This window comes from Pseudophryne corroboree, chromosome 1 (assembly GCF_028390025.1).
Source record: "Pseudophryne corroboree isolate aPseCor3 chromosome 1, aPseCor3.hap2, whole genome shotgun sequence".
Taxonomy (NCBI): domain Eukaryota; kingdom Metazoa; phylum Chordata; class Amphibia; order Anura; family Myobatrachidae; genus Pseudophryne; species Pseudophryne corroboree.
This window is the reverse complement of record NC_086444.1, coordinates 2,151,943-2,172,276: the sequence shown is the minus strand read 5'-3', so window position 1 is coordinate 2,172,276 and position 20,334 is coordinate 2,151,943.

Below are 20,334 nucleotides of genomic sequence, written 5' to 3'. Positions count from 1 at the left end.
CGGACCTTGGAGACGCTAGGGTTACCCTGAACAGCGGGAGAACGGGGCAATGTTTGGCATACCCCTGCTGGTCACAAGATGAAGCGGTCGCCTTCAGGCAGAAGATGTTTATTCACTCAAAAGTCTTAAAAAAAACCTATTGCTACGTGGACAGTAATACAGCAAGATGTTACAGCAGACAGAAGATGGTATAATACACACTGAGGCTCGCAGGACCCTTTTTATACAGTAAAACCACACTGTACCTCAGGGGGTTGTTCCGCCCTGGGTTCTTTTCCATCCAATCAGGATATCTTACAGAATATAAATAAATAGATTACATTTTAAAAGGAGATAACGACTGCATGAAGCAATTTCCTCCTTCCTGTCACACACAACGTTTGATGTTATTCAAACTCCATTCCTACCACCTGGGAGTTTACACTTCGCCACTGATACATTTATCACATGGCTTCAAAATACGGTTTGTATTTGATTTCTCAAACAAATGTTCCTCATCCTTTTCCTGCATATACAGATGGAGCCACACTAATCATGTCTCCGCCGCAGTGCGCCCACCCAGTCCCGCCTATTGCAGTGTTTGGGATGCACGTGGGTGTGAGACGCGCACACGCCCCCATTCACTGCAATGGGAACATCTCTGTGCACTCCCGTAGTGTAGCTAGGCTCCGGATCGCCTAGCCATGATGGGAGTGCACGTTTGCGATGGAGCCGCATTAGATGAGCGCCATCTGTACTATTTAAGGTTCGTATATCAATCAAACCAACTACATCAATAAATAAATACAGATTTCATTCCAATTTCCTTTTTCCCCTCATACAATATATCTGGGCAGGAATACATTTGTTTTCAACCCTATTTAACACGTTACATAGAGGAACAAATAAATCCGTTATCAACACATTTCCCTAAGGAACTCACAATTCAAGCACATTGGTGGTCATTCCGAGTTGATTGCTCGCTAGCTGTTATTAGCAGCCTAGCAAACGCTATGCCGCCGCCCACTGGGAGTGTATTTTAGCTTAGCAGAAGTGCGAACGAAAGGATCGCAGAGCGGCTACAAAATTAAATTGCGCAGTTTCTGAGTAGCTCCAGACCTACTCAGCGCTTGCGATCACTTCAGACTGTTCAGTTCCTGTTTTGACGTCACACACTCGCCCAGCGTTCGCCCAGCCACGCCTGCGTTTACCCTGGCACGCCTGCGTTTTTTCAAACACTCCCTGAAAACGGTCATATAACACCCAGAAACGCCCTCTTCCTGTCAATCACTCTGCGGCAAGCAGGGCCACAGAAAAGCTTCGCTAGACCTTGTGTAAAACTGCATCGGCCGTTGTGAAAGTACGACGCGCATTGCGCCACATGCGCAGAAGTGCCGGTTTTTTGCTTCATCGCTGCGCAGAGAACATTTTCTGCTAGCAGTCAACTCAGAATGACCCCCATTATCTGCGGTGCCCTGACCAGCATCAATAGGTGTGATCACACCTGGAGGTTACATATGACTTCCTATGTCAGGGTGTACTATAAACACTCACTAAGAGCATCTTGGGTACAAATACATTATAAAACATGCAGTTCTATAACTGTATATGCAGAACTAAATATGACATGTTAAAACACATCATTAAACATACATTTAGTCATTTACAGTGCATAGTGCCTATTGTTCCTTTTAAATGATGGTGCTGCAGCATGGGATTAAACCCTTCAGTGCCACGGCCACCATTAACCATGTGGCTGAGGAGGGTCTCCGGACACACTGTGCTTTTATAGCAAAGCTGTGTATCTGAGAGGTACAAGGACATGTAATACTGGTAATCTCTGCATTTAGGAAAGCCTTTGCTTTTATACCAACGCTGCAGATCTGAGAGGTGCAGTGACATGTAATGATGACATAAAGACTAATGTAATACTGGTAATAACTACATTTAGGAAAGCCTTTGCTTTTATACCAAAGCTGCAGATCTGAGAGGTACAGTAACATGTAATGATGACATAAAGACTAATGTAATTCTGGTAATCTCTGCATGTTTTAAAGCCTGTGCTTTTATACCAAAACTGCAGATCTGAGAGGTACAGTGACATGTAATGATGACATAAAGACTAATGTGATACTGGTAATCTATGCATTTAGGAAAGCCCGTGCTTTTATACCAAAGCTGCAGATCTGAGAGGTACAGTGACATGTAATGATGACATAAAGACTAATGTAATTCTGGTAATCTCTGCATTTAGGAAAGCCCGTGCTTTTATACCAAAGCTGCAGATCTGAGAGGTACAGTGACATGTAATGATGACATAAAGACTAATGTAATTCTGGTAATCTCTGCATTTAGGAAAGCCCGTGCTTTTATACCAAAGCTGCAGATCTGAGAGGTACAGTGACATGTAATGATAACATAAAGACTAATGTAATACTGGTAATCTCTGCGTTTAGGAAAGCCCAAGCTTTTATACCAAAGCTGCAGGTCTGAGAGATACAGTGACATGTAATGATGACATAAGACTAATGTAATTCTGGTAATCTCTGCGTTTAGGAAAGCCCGTGCTTTTATACCAAAGCTGCAGATCTGAGAGGTACAGTGACATGTAGTACTGGTAATCTCAGAGAATGGCCTGAGGTGAGGGATGTCGGGCAGATGTCTGCGTTTGGCCAGCATTCCGCACCTCCTCCCAGCTCGGACGCCATGACATCTCGCCCGTTACCCTTACTTGTGAATTTGTAGATTTTTCTGTGCTACGGCCAGCACCTCCCTGGTCTGCGGACAGCCAATATATTGTGTGTGGACAAATAACCTCTCCAGCCCAGGATTGTACACACACACACCTAAACACAGAGCGATATTCCCAAGTCTTCTATGATCCCAACATAAACACGGAACCCAGAGATATCTGTAGGTGAGATTCTATTACCCATTCATCTCTTTAATTATACTGCAGGGGGGAGCTTCATCAGAGATCGCCCCAGTGCTGATTATGTGCTGTCTGCAGTTATTGCCAGTCTGACTGTAATCATTTAGTAACGGCACTGACTGTGCGGTGTCATGTATGTGTGTAATGTGCATAGTCCCTGATACATACTGCGGAGCAGTGAGATGTTATACAGGGGAACACTTCTCTGTGTCATCACATACAGATGTGTCCTCATACAGCCAAACCCAATACGCCATGTGGTGCGAGCAAGCCACCAGGTCTTGTGTGCCTCTGCTAGCATAGGGGGTCTTTTGCATCTTCTTACCCGAAAATGAGAATTAGATGCAACGCAATGTGACTAGGACGCACCAGGAGACTGCGCTGATTCATCCGGTATATGACACCTGTATACTGTGTGTGACTGAGGCTGTATACGGAGCACAATGTGACTAGGACGCACCAGGAGACTGCGTTCAGTAATGTGATATATGACACCTGTATACTGTGTGTGTGACCGAGGCTGTATACGGAGCACAATGTGACTAGGACACAGCAGGAGACTGCGCTGAGTAATGTGATATATGACACCTGTATACTGTGTGTGACTGAGGCTGTATACGGTGCACAATGTGACTAGGACGCACCAGGAGACTGCGTTGAGTAATGTGATATATGACACCTGTATACTGTGTGTGTGACTGAGGCTGTATACGGAGCACAGTGTGACTAGGACGCACCAGGAGACTGCGCTGAGTAATGCGATATGACACCTGTATACTGTGTGTGACTGAGGCTGTATACAGAGCACAATGTGACTAGAACGCACCAGGAGACTGCGCTGAGTAATGTGATATGTGACACCTGTATACTGTATGTGACTGAGGCTGTATACGGAGCACAATGTGACTAGGACGCACCAGGAGACTGCGCTGAGTAATGTGTGATATGTGACACCTGTATACTGTGTGTGACTGAGGCTGTATACGGAGCACAATGTGACTAGGACGCACCAGGAGACTGCGCTGAGTAATGTGATATGTGACACCTGTATACTGTGTGTGACTGAGGCTGTATACGGAGCACAATGTGACTAGGACGCACCAGGAGACTGCGCTGAGTAATGTGATATATGACACCTGTATACTGTGTGTGACTGAGGCTGTATACGGAGCACAATGTGACTAGGACGCACCAGGAGACTGCGCTGAGTAATGCGATATGACACCTGTATACTGTGTGTGACTGAGGCTGTATACAGAGCACAATGTGACCAGAACGCACCAGGAGACTGCGCTGAGTAATGTGATATGTGACACCTGTATACTGTGTGTGACTGAGGCTGTATACGGAGCACAATGTGACTAGGACGCACCAGGAGACTGCGCTGAGTAATGTGATATGTGACACCTGTATACTGTGTGTGACTGAGGCTGTATACAGAGCACAATGTGACTAGGACGCACCAGGAGACTGCGCTGAGTAATGTGATATGTGACACCTGTATACTGTGTGACTGAGGCTGTATACGGAGCACAATGTGACTAGGACGCACCAGGAGACTGCGCTGAGTAATGTGATATGTGACACCTGTATACTGTGTGTGACTGAGGCTGTATACAGAGCACAATGTGACTAGGACGCACCAGGAGACTGCGCTGAGTAATGTGATATGTGACACCTGTATACTGTGTGACTGAGGCTGTATACGGAGCACAATGTGACTAGGACGCACCAGGAGACTGCGCTGAGTAATGTGATATGTGACACCTGTATATTGTGTGTGACTGAGGCTGTATACGGAGCACAATGTGACTAGGACGCACCAGGAGACTGCGCTGAGTAATGTGATATGTGACACCTGTATACTGTGTGTGACTGAGGCTGTATACAGAGCACAATGTGACCAGAACGCACCAGGATACTGCGCTGAGTAATGTGATATATGACCCCTGTATACTGTGTGTGACTGAGGCTGTATACGGAGCACAATGTGACTAGGACGCACCAGGAGACTGCGCTGAGTAATGTGATATATGACTCCTGTATACTGTGTGTGACTGAGGCTGTATACGGAGCACAATGTGACTAGGACGCACCAGGAGACTGCGCTGAGTAATGTAATATGTGACACCTGTATACTGTGTGTGACTGAGGCTGTATACGGAGCACAATGTGACTAGGACGCACCAGGAGACTGCGCTGAGTAATGTGATATATGACACCTGTATACTGTGTGTGACTGAGGCTGTATACGGAGCACAATGTGACTAGGACGCACCAGGAGACTGCGCTGAGTAATGTTATATGTGACACCTGTACACTGTGTGTGACTGAGACTGTATACAGAGCACAATGTGACTAGGACGCACCAGGAGACTGCGCTGAGTAATGTGATATATGACACCTGTATACTGTGTGTGACTGGGGCTGTATACGGAGCACAATGTGACTAGGACACACAGGAGACTGCGCTGAGTAATTTGATGTATGACACCTGTATACTGTGTGTGTGACTGATGCTGTATACGGAGCACAATGTGACTAGGACGCACCAGGAGACTGCGCTGAGTAATGTGATATATGACTCCTGTATACTGTCTGTGACTGAGGCTGTATACGGAGCACAATGTGACTAGGACGCACCAGGAGACTGCGCTGAGTAATGTGATATATGACACCTGTATACTGTGTGTGACTGAGGCTGTATACGGAGCACAGTGTGACTAGGACGCACCAGGAGACTGCACTGAATAATGTGATATGTGACACCTGTATACTGTGTGTGACTGAGGCTGTATACGGAGCACAATGTGACTAGGACGCACCAGGAGACTGCGCTGAGTTATGTGATATGTGACCCCTGTATACTGTGTGTGACTGAGGCTGTATACGTAGCACAATGTGACTAGGACGCACCAGGAGACTACGCTGAGTAATGTGATATATGACACCTGTATACTGTGTGTGACTGAGGCTGTATACAGAGCACAATGTGACTAGGACGCACCAGGAGACTACGCTGAGTAATGTGATATATGACACCTGTATACTGTGTGTGACTGAGGCTGTATACGGAGCACAATGTGACTAGGACGCACCAGGAGACTGTGCTGAGTAATGTGATATGACACCTGTATACTGTGTGTGACTGAGGCTGTATACGGAGCACAATGTGACTAGGACGCACCAGGAGACTGCGCTGAGTAATGTGATATGACACCTGTATACTGTGTGTGACAGGCTGTATACGGAGCACAATGTGACTAGGACGCACCAGGAGACTGCGCTGAGTAATGTGATATGACTCCTGTATACTGTGTGTGACTGAGGCTGTATACGGAGCACAATGTGACTAGAACGCACCAGGAGACTGCGCTGAGTAATGTGATATATGACACCTGTATACTGTGTGTGTGACTGAGGCTGTATACAGAGCACAATGTGACTAGGACGCACCAGGAGACTGCGCTGAGTAATGTGATATATGACACCTGTATACTGTGTATGACTGAGGCTGTATACGGAGCACAATGTGACTAGGACGCACCAGGAGACTGCGCTGAGTAATGTGATATGACATCTGTATACTGTGTGTGACTGAGGCTGTATACAGAGCACAATGTGACTAGGACGCACCAGGAGACTGCGCTGATTAATGTGATATATGACACCTGTATACTGTGTGTGACTGAGGCTGTATACAGAGCACAATGTGACCAGAACGCACCAGGATACTGCGCTGAGTAATGTGATATATGACCCCTGTATACTGTGTGTGACTGAGGCTGTATACGGAGCACAATGTGACTAGGACGCACCAGGAGACTGCGCTGAGTAATGTGATATATGACTCCTGTATACTGTGTGTGACTGAGGCTGTATACGGAGCACAATGTGACTAGGACGCACCAGGAGACTGCGCTGAGTAATGTAATATGTGACACCTGTATACTGTGTGTGACTGAGGCTGTATACGTAGCACAATGTGACTAGGACGCACCAGGAGACTGCGCTGAGTAATGTGATATGTGACACCTGTATACTGTGTGTGACTGAGGCTGTATACGGAGCACAATGTGACTAGGACGCACCAGGAGACTGCGCTGAGTAATGTGATATGTGACACCTGTATACTGTGTGTGACTGAGGCTGTATACGGAGCACAATGTGACTAGGACGCACCAGGAGACTGCACTGAGTAATGTGATATGTGACACCTGTATACTGTGTGTGACTGAGGCTGTATACGGAGCACAATGTGACTAGGACGCACCAGGAGACTGCGCTGAGTAATGTGATATGTGACTCCTGTATACTGTGTGTGACTGAGGCTGTATACGGAACACAATGTGACTAGGACGCACCAGGAGACTGCGCTGAGTAATGTGATATGTGACACCTGTATACTGTGTGACTGAGACTGTATACGGTGCACAATGTGACTAGAACGCACCAGGAGACTGCGCTGAGTAATGTGATATGTGACACCTGTATATTGTGTGTGACAGGCTGTATACGGAGCACAATGTGACTAGGACGCACCCGGAGACTGCACTGAGTAATGTGATATATGACACCTGTATACTGTGTGTGACTGAGGCTGTATACGGAGCACAATGTGACTAGGACGCACCAGGAGACTGCGCTGAGTTATGTGATATATGACCCCTGTATACTGTGCGTGACTGAGGTTGTATACGTAGCACAATGTGACTAGGACGCACCAGGAGACTACGCTGAGTAATGTGATATATGACACCTGTATACTGTGTGTGACTGAGGCTGTATACAGAGCACAATGTGACTAGGACGCACCAGGAGACTACGCTGAGTAATGTGATATATGACACCTGTATACTGTGTGTGACTGAGGCTGTATACGGAGCACAATGTGACTAGGACGCACCAGGAGACTGTGCTGAGTAATGTGATATGACACCTGTATACTGTGTGTGACTGAGGCTGTATACGGAGCACAATGTGACTAGGACGCACCAGGAGACTGCGCTGAGTAATGTGATATGACACCTGTATACTGTGTGTGACAGGCTGTATACGGAGCACAATGTGACTAGGACGCACCAGGAGACTGCGCTGAGTAATGTGATATATGACTCCTGTATACTGTGTGTGACTGAGGCTGTATACGGAGCACAATGTGACTAGAACGCACCAGGAGACTGCGCTGAGTAATGTGATATATGACACCTGTATACTGTGTGTGTGACTGAGGCTGTATACAGAGCACAATGTGACTAGGACGCACCAGGAGACTGCGCTGAGTAATGTGATATATGACACCTGTATACTGTGTATGACTGAGGCTGTATACGGAGCACAATGTGACTAGGACGCACCAGGAGACTGCGCTGAGTAATGTGATATGACATCTGTATACTGTGTGTGACTGAGGCTGTATACAGAGCACAATGTGACTAGGACGCACCAGGAGACTGCGCTGATTAATGTGATATATGACACCTGTATACTGTGTGTGACTGAGGCTGTATACAGAGCACAATGTGACCAGAACGCACCAGGATACTGCGCTGAGTAATGTGATATATGACCCCTGTATACTGTGTGTGACTGAGGCTGTATACGGAGCACAATGTGACTAGGACGCACCAGGAGACTGCGCTGAGTAATGTGATATATGACTCCTGTATACTGTGTGTGACTGAGGCTGTATACGGAGCACAATGTGACTAGGACGCACCAGGAGACTGCGCTGAGTAATGTAATATGTGACACCTGTATACTGTGTGTGACTGAGGCTGTATACGTAGCACAATGTGACTAGGACGCACCAGGAGACTGCGCTGAGTAATGTGATATGTGACACCTGTATACTGTGTGTGACTGAGGCTGTATACGGAGCACAATGTGACTAGGACGCACCAGGAGACTGCGCTGAGTAATGTGATATGTGACACCTGTATACTGTGTGTGACTGAGGCTGTATACGGAGCACAATGTGACTAGGACGCACCAGGAGACTGCACTGAGTAATGTGATATGTGACACCTGTATACTGTGTGTGACTGAGGCTGTATACGGAGCACAATGTGACTAGGACGCACCAGGAGACTGCGCTGAGTAATGTGATATGTGACTCCTGTATACTGTGTGTGACTGAGGCTGTATACGGAACACAATGTGACTAGGACGCACCAGGAGACTGCGCTGAGTAATGTGATATGTGACACCTGTATACTGTGTGACTGAGACTGTATACGGTGCACAATGTGACTAGAACGCACCAGGAGACTGCGCTGAGTAATGTGATATGTGACACCTGTATATTGTGTGTGACAGGCTGTATACGGAGCACAATGTGACTAGGACGCACCCGGAGACTGCACTGAGTAATGTGATATATGACACCTGTATACTGTGTGTGACTGAGGCTGTATACGGAGCACAGTGTGACTAGGACGCACCAGGAGACTGTGCTGAATAATGTGATATATGACACCTGTATACTGTGCGTGACTGAGGTTGTATGCGGAGCACAATGTGACTAGGACGCACCAGGAGACTGCGCTGAGTAATGTGATATATGACACCTGTATACTGTGCGTGACTGAGGCTGTATACGGAGCACAATGTGACTAGGATGCTACAGGAGAGGGTGGTATTCATGTGACCGGCGGTCGGGTGACCGACAGTCACATGACCTCCTCCACCATCCCGACCGCTCACTATCCCAATGGTCACGACACCCATAGAGTGGGAATTGAACCCGTGGCGACCACAGGTCACCACTGAGCCCGCAGTCGGTAAGCTGCCGGGATCCTGGCGTCTGTAAGCTGACCGGCGGTCTCCTCACCGCCGGTCAGCCGTACTACACCCCCAGGAGACTGCGCTGAGTAATGTGATATACACTGCTCAAAAACACACTACAGGCTTATCCAACTTTGATGTAATGTCCTTAAAACAAGTCAAAATGAGGCTCAGTAGTGTATGTGGCCTCCACGTGCCTGTATGGACCTCCCTACAAAGCCTGGGCATGCTCCTAATGAGGTGGCGGATGGTCTCCTGAGGGATCTCCTCCCAGACCTGGACTAAAGCATCCGCCAACTCCTGGACAGTCTGTGGTGCAACGTGGTGTTGGTGGATGGAGCGAGACATGATGTCCCAGATGTGCTCAATTGGATTCAGGTCTGGGGAACGGGCGGGCCAGTCCATAGCATCAATGCCTTCGTCTTGCAGGAACAACTGGCATACTCCAGCCACATGAGGTCTAGCATTGTCTTGCATTAGGAGGAACCCAGGGCCAACCGCACCAGCATATGGTCTCACAAGGGGTCTGAGGATCTCATCTCGGTGCCTAATGGCAGTCAGGCTACCTCTGGCGAGCACATGAGGGCTGTGCGATCCACCAAAGAAATGTCACCCCACACCATTACTGACCCACTGCCAATCCGGTCATGCTGGAGGATGTTGCAGGCAGCAGAACGTTCTCCTTGGCGTCTCCAGACTCTGTCACATGTGCTCAGTGAGAACCTGCTTTCATCTGTGAAGAGCACAGGGCGCCAGTGGCAAATTTGCCAAACTTGGTGTTCTCTGGCAAATGCCAAACGTCCTGCACGGTGTTGGGCTGTAAGCACAACCCCCACCTGTGGACGTCGGGCCCTCATGCCACCCTGATGGAGTCTGTTTCTGATCGTTTGAGTAGACACATGCACATTTGTGGCTTGCTGTAGGTCATTTTGCAGGGCTCTGGCAGTGCTCCTCCTGTTCCTCCTTGCACAAAGGCGGAGGTAGCGGTCCTGCTGCTGGGTGTTGCCCTCCTACGGCCTCCTCCACGTCTCCTGATGTACTGGCCTGTCTCCTGGTAGCGCCTCCATGCTCTGGACACTACGCTGACAGACGCAGCAAACCTTGCCACAGCTCGCATTGATGTGCCATCCTGGATGAGCTGCACTACCTGAGCCACTTGTGTGGGTTGTAGACTCCGTCTCATGCTACCACTAGAGTGAAAGCACCGCCAGCTTTCAAAAGCGACAAAAACATCAGCCAGAAAGCATAGGAGCTGAGAAGTGGTCTGTGGTCACCACCTGCAGAACAACTCCTTTATTGGGGGTGTCTTTCTAATTGCCTATAATTCCCACCTGTTGTCTATTCCATTTGCACAACAGCATGTGAAATTGATTGTCAATCAGTGTTGCTTCCTAAGTGGACAGTTTGATTTCACAGAAGTGTGATTGACTTGGAGTTACATTGTGTTGTGTAAGTGTTCCCTTTATTTTTTGAGCAGTGTATGACACCTGTATACTGTATATGACTGAGTCTGTATACGGAGCACTACGGAACTTGCATTGGAGAAGAGCTGCAGCTGCTACATTGTAGCACTTTGTGTAGAGTCAGAGGGGTATATTTACTAAGGTCCCGATTTTGACCGAGATGACGTTTTTTCTTCAAAGTGTCATCTCGGGAATTTACTAAGCAAAAATCTCGGCAGTGATGAGGGCATTCGTAATATTTTGGAAGTCCTAGGAAAAAATTACGAATCAATACACCATCGGTCAAATACGCCTGCAATTTGGTAGAAATCGGTAATTTACTAAAAAGTGCAAATCACAAACACTGCAGACAATGGGGGTCATTCCGAGTTGTTCGCTCGCAAGCTGCTTTTAGCAGCTTTGCACACGCTAAGCCGCCGCCTACTGGGAGTGAATCTTAGCTTATCAAAATTGCGAACGAAAGATTAGCAGAATTGCGAATAGACACTTCTTAGCAGTTTCTGAGTAGCTCCAGACTTACTCGGCATCAGCGATCAGTTCAGTGCTTGTCGTTCCTGGTGTCAAAGTCAGAAAAATATCTCTATGCACACTACCATATTTGCACCTCACACAGGTCCGTGCTGCGCGTGCGTACGCTCTCCCGTACGTGCGCATACTCACAGTCGCGGGCACCCGCAGGCGCATGGTATGCATATTTACGGTAGAGTTTATGCGATCATAGCGTGCGACTCAATCATTACATATTTTCACTAATAATGTATTTTGTAGATCATGGTCCCTTTGATAGATTCTGAAAGTTTGGTTAATATAGAATGTTTATGAACAGAGGAATCCCTCTTTGTTTGATACGAAGGGTCAGATAGGAGTAATACAGTGGTGTTTAGTATCCATCGGAAGAATATTTAATTAGAAATATTCCGGTGTTGGTTTGAAGCAGATCAATCGCTCGTGCGAATAGTTATGGACATAAGAAGTTTATGAACATTTACTTTATTTGCACTTTATTACCCATGCGGCGGGAAACCCAGTTTCCCTCCCACCTGAGCAGTTGGAAATAGTCACAGCCCACCTGTATGAATCAACCTATGACCTTTTGTTATAATGCGAAGCCGAATTCCTGTGTCCAATGAACAATGAGATTGTAGGGACCATTGAATTGTATTGTGTGTGGGGCATAAATAGCAGGCCGACCATATCCAACTTCACTCTCTTCAACGGTTCTCATTGCTGATAATCGGGAGCTGGATATCGAGGCGCATGCGATCGTTCCCCTTGTGCGTAAGTTCTCTCCGTAATCATATTGTCTTACTGTGAGCCATTTCTCTCTCTCCCTCTCTTCTCTTTCTCTCGTATTTTCCCTTGATTAGACTTGAATTGTATTGTATTGTATTGTATTTCCTGTGTAGTTATCTGGTTAGTTGGTTTATGTTATATTGTAGTGTATGCTTTGTACTGTGATTCCTTTTGCAAGTATAATAGTCATAATACACATAATAGGTTTCGGACCCTAAGCCCAGGTATCTGTGTATTCTTTATAGTGTTAAGTATTCCCTGAGCATCGGTGACGCTCAAGCAGCTTTGTAGTTAATCAGGTTACACAAGGTTGCACTTACACTTTGTCTCTACATTAAGGTTTGCTGTGTATTTCATTACTAAAGGTATAGATATAAAGGTTTAACGTTGTGAGCGTCTGCATCGCTGGTGATCTCCTCGTGGTCCCGAGCGCTGCTACGCTATAGCGAATCATTACGATAAGTCAACAGCCAATAGTCTGCCTGCCTGCGATCACTTGGCCGTGAGTGAACGTGACGCCTGAGCGTCTCGATCACGGCTAAGCGATCGATACGCAACTTGCGTACCCTTACGGTACTTCTTACGTAGATAGCGTACCGTGTTCTTAGACCTCATAAAGGGTTATATACACGATAAATATTTAGCTTTATCACTGGTTTGACGTCACAAACATACCCAGCGTTCGGCCAGACACTCCTCCGTTTCTCCAGCCACTCCCGCGTTTTTCCCAGAAACGGTAGCGTTTTTTCACACACTCCCATAAAACGGCCAGTTTCCGCCCAGAAACACCCACTTCCTGTCAATCACACTCCGATCACCAGAACGAAGAAAAAACCTCGTAATGCCGTGAGTAAAATTCCTAACTGCATAGCAAATTTACTTGGCGCAGTCGCAGTGCGGACATTGCGCATGCGCATTAGCGACTAATCGCTTCGTTGTGAGAAAAAAATAACGAGCGAACAACTCGGAATGACCCCCAATAGCCAAACACTGCCGGGCTGAAATACAATTCGTGAAAAAGTGCTAAAAAAACAGACCTGCTTTTTTATCCCGTGTTTGGATAGGCATGCACGGATCCATGAGATCCGTGCATGTTTATCAGTGGGAAGGGGATGGGAAAGTGTTATTTAAAAAAAAAAAAAATGCGTGGGGTCCCCCTTCCTAAGCAAAACCAGCCTCAGGCTCTTTGAGCCGGCCCTGGTTGAAAAAATATGGGGGAAAAAATGTCAGGGGTTCCCCCATATTTAAACAACCAGCACCGGGCTCTGCGCCTGGTCCTGGTTCCAAAAATACGGGGGACAAAAAGCGTAGGGGTCCCCCGTATTTCTGAAACCAGCACCGGGCTCCACTAGCCAGATACATAATGCCACAGCCGGGGGACACTTTTATCTAGGTCCCTGCGGCCCTGGCATTACATAACCAACTAGTCACCCCTGGCCGGGGTACCCTGAAGGAGTGGGGACCCCTTCAATCAAGGGGTCCCCCCCCTCCAGCCACCCAAGGGCCAGGGGTGAAGCCCGAGGCTGTCCCCCCCATCCAAGGGCTGCGGATGGGAGGCTGATAGCCTTTTTGACAAAAAATGAATATTGTTTTTAGTAGCAGTACTACAAGTCCCAGCAAGCCTCCCCCGCAAGCTGGTTCTTGGAGAACCACAAGTACCAGCATGCGGAGGAAAACCGGGCCCGCTGGTACCTGTAGTACTACTACTAAAAAAAATACCCCAATAAAAACAGAAGACACACACCTTGAAAGTAAAAGTTTAATACATACATCCACACCTCTATATACACATACTTACCTTATGTTCACACGAGGCTCGGTCCTCTACTCCATGTAGAATCCATGGGGTACCTGTTGAAAAAATTATACTCACAAAATCCAGTGTAGAAGGCTTCTCTTTTAATCCATTTGTAATCCAGGTACTTGGCAAAAAACCAAAACGGATACCCGACCTCGCACTGAAAGGGGCCCCATGTTTTCACATGGGACCCCTTTCCCCAAATGCCAGAAACCCCCTCTGACTTATGTCTAAGAGGGTTCCATCAGCCAATCAAGGAGCGCCACATTGTGGCACCCTCCTGATTGGCTGTGTGCTCCTGTACTGTATGACAGGCAGCACCCGGCAGTGTTACAGTGTATGCGCTCCATTGTAACCAATAGTGGGAACTTTGTGGTCAGCGGTGAGGTCACTTTCGGTCAACCGCTGACCACAAAGTTCCCACCTTTGGTTACAATGGAGCGCATAGGCGCTACATTGTAACACTGCGGGTGCTGCCTGTCATACAGTACAGGAGCACACAGCCAATCAGGAGGGTGCCACAATGTGGCGCTCCCTCATTGGCTGAGGGAACCCTCTTAGACATAAGTCAGAGGGGGTTTCTGGCATTCGGGGAAAGGGGTCCCATGTGAAAACATGGGGCCCCTTTCAGTGCGAGGTCGGGTATCCGTTTTGTTTTTTTGCCAAGTACCTGGATTACAAATGGAGAAAAAGAGAAGCCTTCTACACTGGATTTTGTGAGTATAATTTTTTCCACAGGTACCCCATGGATTCTACATGGAGAAGAGGACCGACCCTCGTGTGAACATAAGGTAAGTATGTGTATATGGAGGTGTGGATGTATGTATTAAACTTTTACTTTCAAGGTGTGTGTCTTCTGTTTTTATTGGGGTATTTTTTTAGTAGTAGTACTACTACAGGTACCAGCGGGCCCGGTTTTCCTCCGCATGCTGGTACTTGTGGTTCTCCAAGTACCAGCTTGCGGGGGAGGCTTGCTGGGACTTGTAGTACTGCTACTAAAAACAATATTCATTTTTTGTCAAAACGGCTATCCGCCTCCCATCCGCAGCCCTTGGATGGGGGGGACAGCCTCGGGCTTCACCCCTGGTCCTTGGGTGGCTGGAGGGGGGGGACCCCTTGATTGAAGGGGTCCCCACTCCTCCAGGGTACCCCGGCCAGGGGTGACTAGTTGGTTATGTAATGCCAGGGCCGCCGGGACCTATATAAAAGTGTCCCCCGGCTGTGGCATTATGTATCTGGCTAGTGGAGCCCGGTGCTGGTTTCAGAAATACGGGGGACCCCTACGCTTTTTGTCCCCCGTATTTTTGGAACCAGGCGCAGAGCCCGGTGCTGGTTGTTTAAATATGGGGGAACCCCTATCATTTTTCCCCCCATATTTTTGCAACCAGGACCGGCTCAATGAGCCCGAGGCTGGTTATGCTTAGGAGGGGGGACCCCACGCAATTTTTTTTTTGCATTTAACACTGATTTCAATTTTTACAAAGGTGCACAATGAAGCCCAGCACGGATCTCTCAGATCCGGCCGAGATTCATTGTATTAAAGTCGACAGTGTTTTACAAGTCACTCACATAAAACACTGCCAAAAAAAACGAATGACATCGACATCGGTAAATCCGAAAATGCAGAATACGACAGCTTAGTAAATTAGTCGTACTAAATTCGAAAAGTTGCAACTTTACACTTTCGATGTCATTCATGATTGAACTTTGACCTCAAACGGGAAATTACGAATTTTAGTAAATATACCCCAGAGACTCAGTCGCACACAGTATACAGATGTCATACATCATATTACTCAGCGCAGTCTCCTGGTGCCTCCTAATTTTGCATATTGTTGCAACTAAGATGAATTTTCCAGTAATGATGCCCGGCGCTAGCGGAGTCACACAGGACCTGGTACGCCAAGAGGTGCTATTTGGCGCAACATCTGCATTAATGGATGAGGTCACATCTGCAGTAACGGTCGGTCTCTATACCCGGTATGGTCACACATCCGTTTATTCAGTATCTGTAATTCACACTTCCAGGACTAAAACTCAAATTTCGTTCTTCATACGCAATCGCAACATCATTCAGCAATCCTGTGTGTCACTAGACCAGTGGTTCTCAAACTCGGTCCTCAGGACCCCACACAGTGCATGTTTTGCAGGTAACCCAGCAAGTGCACAGGTGTATTAATTACTCACTGACACATTTTAAAAGATCCACAGGTGGAGCTAATTATTTCACTTGTGATCTGTGAGGAGACCTGCAAAACATGCACTGTGTGGGGTCCTGAGGACCGAGTTTGAGAACCTGTGCACTAGACCATGCTGTACTGCAACAGCTGGAGCAATAGAATTCCTCTTTCCTCCAGTACCTGTCTACACATACTTCCTACCAAGGAATGGAGTAACACGCTCAGGAAAACCATTAAGCACAACTCTATGGGGGTCATTCAGACCCGTTCGCTGCTGTGCATTTTCGCTTAGCAGCGATCGGGTCTGAACTGCGCATGCGCCGGTTTCCGCAATGCGCAGACGCAAGGCCACGCCAGCGACTGGATGGACGACGAAAGCGATTGCACCCTAACCCTGTCCTCCCTCACCAACCCGTTTTCTCTTGTATTTCCTTCCTCAGCCAGCACGTCTTCCCTCATGTGTCCTCCCCCATCCAGCGAATCTTCCCTCATCCATGGCTTCTTCCCTCATGTGTATCCCTCATCCAGCATGTCTTCCATCGTGTGTCCTCCCTCATCCAGTGTGTCTTCCCTCATGTGTTCTCCCTCATCCAGCGCTTCTTCCCTCATGTGTCCCCCTCATCCAGCGTGTCTTCCCTCGTGTCCACCCTCATCCAGCGCGTCTTCCCTTATGTGGCCTCCCTCATCCAGCGTGTCTTCCCTCGTGTCCACCCTCATCCAGCGCGTCTTCCCTTATGTGGCCTCCCTCATCCAGCGCGTCTTCCCTCGTGTCCTACCTCATCCAGCGCCTCTTTCCTCATCCATCGCGTCGTCCCTCATGTGTCCTCCCTCATCCACCGTGTCTTCCCTCCTCCACCACGTCGTCCCTCATGTGTCCTCCCTCATCCAGTGGGTCTTCCCTTATCCAATGTGTCTTCCCTCGTGTCCTCCCTCATCCAGCATGTCTTCCCTCATGTGTCCTCCCTCATCCACCACGTCTTCCCTCATGTGTCCTCCCTCACCCAGCGCGTCTTTCCTCGTGTCCTCCCTCATCCAGCGCGTCTTCCCTCATGTGTCCTCCCTCATCCAGCGCGTCTTCCCTCATGTGTCCTCCCTCGACCAACGCGTCGTCCCTCATGTATCCTCCTTCATCCAGCGCGTCTTCTCTCATGTGTCCTCCCTCATCCAGCGTGTCTTCCATCATGTGTCCTCCCTCATCCAGCGTGTCTTCCATCATGTGTCCTCTCTCATCCAGCGCGTCTTCCCTCATGTGTCCTCTCTCATCCAGCGTGTCTTCCATCATGTGTCCTCTCTCATCCAGCGTGTCTTCCATCATGTGTCCTCCCTCATCCCCCACGTCTTCCCTCATGTGTCCTCTCTCATCCAGCGCGTCTTCTCTCATGTGTCCTCCCTCATCCAGCGTGTCTTCCATCATGTGTCCTCCCTCATCCAGCGTGTCTTCCATCATGTGTCCTCCCTCATCCAGCGTGTCTTCCATCATGTGTCCTCTCTCATCCCCCGTGTCTTCCATCATGTGTCCTCTCTCATCCCCCACGTCTTCCCTCATGTGTCCTCTCTCATCCAGCGCGTCTTCTCTCATGTGTCCTCCCTCATCCAGCGTGTCTTTCCTCATGTGTCCTCTCTCATCCAGCGTGTCTTCCATCATGTGTCCCCCTCATCCAGCGTGTCTTCCATCATGTGTCCTCCCTCGACCAACGCGTCGTCCCTCATGTATCCTCCTTCATCCAGCGTGTCTTCCATCATGTGTCCTCCCTCATCCAGCGTGTCTTCCATCATGTGTCCTCTCTCATCCAGCGCGTCTTCCCTCATGTGTCCTCCCTCATCCCCCACGTCTTCCCTCATGTGTCCTCCCTCATCCAGCGTGTCTTCCATCATGTGTCCTCCCTCATCCAGCGTGTCTTCCATCATGTGTCCTCTCTCATCCAGCGCGTCTTCCCTCATGTGTCCTCCCTCATCCCCCACGTCTTCCCTCGTGTCCTCTCTCATCCAGCGCGTCTTCTCTCATGTGTCCTCCCTCATCCAGCGTGTCTTCCATCATGTGTCCTCCCTCATCCAGCGTGTCTTCCATCATGTGTCCTCCCTCATCCCCCACGTCTTTCCTCATGTGTCCTCCCTCATCCAGCGTGTCTTCCATCATGTGTCCCCCTCATCCAGCGTGTCTTCCATCATGTGTCCTCTCTAATCCAGCGTGTCTTCTCTCATGTGTCCTCCCTCATCCAGCGTGTCTTCCATCATGTGTCCTCTCTCATCCAGCGCGTCTTCTCTCATGTGTCCTCTCTCATCCAGCGTGTCTTCTCTCATGTGTCCTCTCTCATCCAGCGTGTCTTCTCTCATGTGTCCTCTCTCATCCAGTGCGTCTTCCATCATGTATCCCCCTCATCCAGCGCGTCTTCTCTCATGTGTCCTCTCTCATCCAGCGCGTCTTCTCTCATGTGTCCTCTCTCATCCAGCGCGTCTTCTCTCGTGTCCTCTCTCATCCAGCGCGTCTTCCATCATGTGTCCCCCTCATCCAGCGCGTCTTCTCTCATGTGTCCTCCCTCATCCAGCGTGTCTTCCATCATGTGTCCCCCTCATCCAGCGTGTCTTCCGTCATGTGTCCTCCCTCATCCAGCGTGTCTTCCATCATGTGTCCCCCTCATCCAGCGTGTCTTCCCTCATGTGTCCTCCCTCATCCAGCGCGTCTTCCATCATGTGTCCTCTCTCATCCAACGTGTCTTCCCTCATGTGTCCTCCCTCATCCACCACGTCTTCCCTCATGTGTCCTCCCTCATCCCCCGTCTCTTCCCTCATGTGTCCTCTCTCATCCAGCGCGTCTTCCCTCATGTGTCCCCCTCATCCAGCGCGTCTTCCATCATGTATCCCCCTCATCCAACGTGTCTTCCCTCATGTGTCCTCCCTCATCCACCACGTCTTCCCTCATCCCCCGTGTCTTCCCTCATGTGTCCTCTCTCATCCAGCGCGTCTTCCCTCATGTGTCCCCCTCATCCAGCGTGTCTTCCATCATGTGTCCCCCTCATCCAGCGTGTCTTCCATCATGTGTCCTCTCTCATCCAGCGCGTCTTCTCTCATGTGTCCTCCCTCATCCAGCGTGTCTTCCATCATGTGTCCTCTCTCATCCAGCGCGTCTTCTCTCATGTATCCCCCTCATCCAACGTGTCTTCCCTCATGTGTCCTCCCTCATCCCCCACGTCTTCCCTCATGTGTCCCCCTCATCCAGCGCGTCTTCTCTCATGTGTCCTCCCTCATCCAGCTCGTCTTTCCTCATGTGTCCTCTCTCATCCAGCGCGTCTTCCCTCATGTGTCCTCCCTCATCCCCCGCGTCTTCCCTCATGTATCCTCCCTCATCCAGCGCGTCTTTCATCATGTATCCCCCTCATCCAGCGCGTCTTCCCTCATGTGTCCTCCCTCATCCCCCACGTCTTCCCTCATGTATCCTCCCTCATCCAGCGCGTCTTCCATCATGTATCCCCCTCATCCAACGTGTCTTCCCTCATGTGTCCTCCCTCATCCGTCCTCCCTCATCCCCCGTGTCTTCCCTCATGTGTCCTCTCTCATCCAGCGCGTCTTCCCTCATGTGTCCCCCTCATCCAGCGTGTCTTCCCTCATGTGTCTCCCTCATCCAGCGCGTCTTCTCTCGTGTCCTCCCTCATCCAGCGCGTCTTTCCTCGTGTCCTCCCTCGTCCAGCGCGTCTTCTCTCATTTGTCCTCCCTCGTCCAGCGCGTCTTCTCTCATTTGTCCTCCCTCATCCCCCGCGTCTTCCCTCATGTGTCCTCCCTCATCCAGCGCGTCTTCGCTCATGTGTCCTCCCTCATCCCCCGCGTCTTCCCTCATGTGTCCCCCCTCATCCCCCACGTCTTCCCTCATGTATCCTCACTCATCCAGCGCGTCTTCGCTCATGTGTC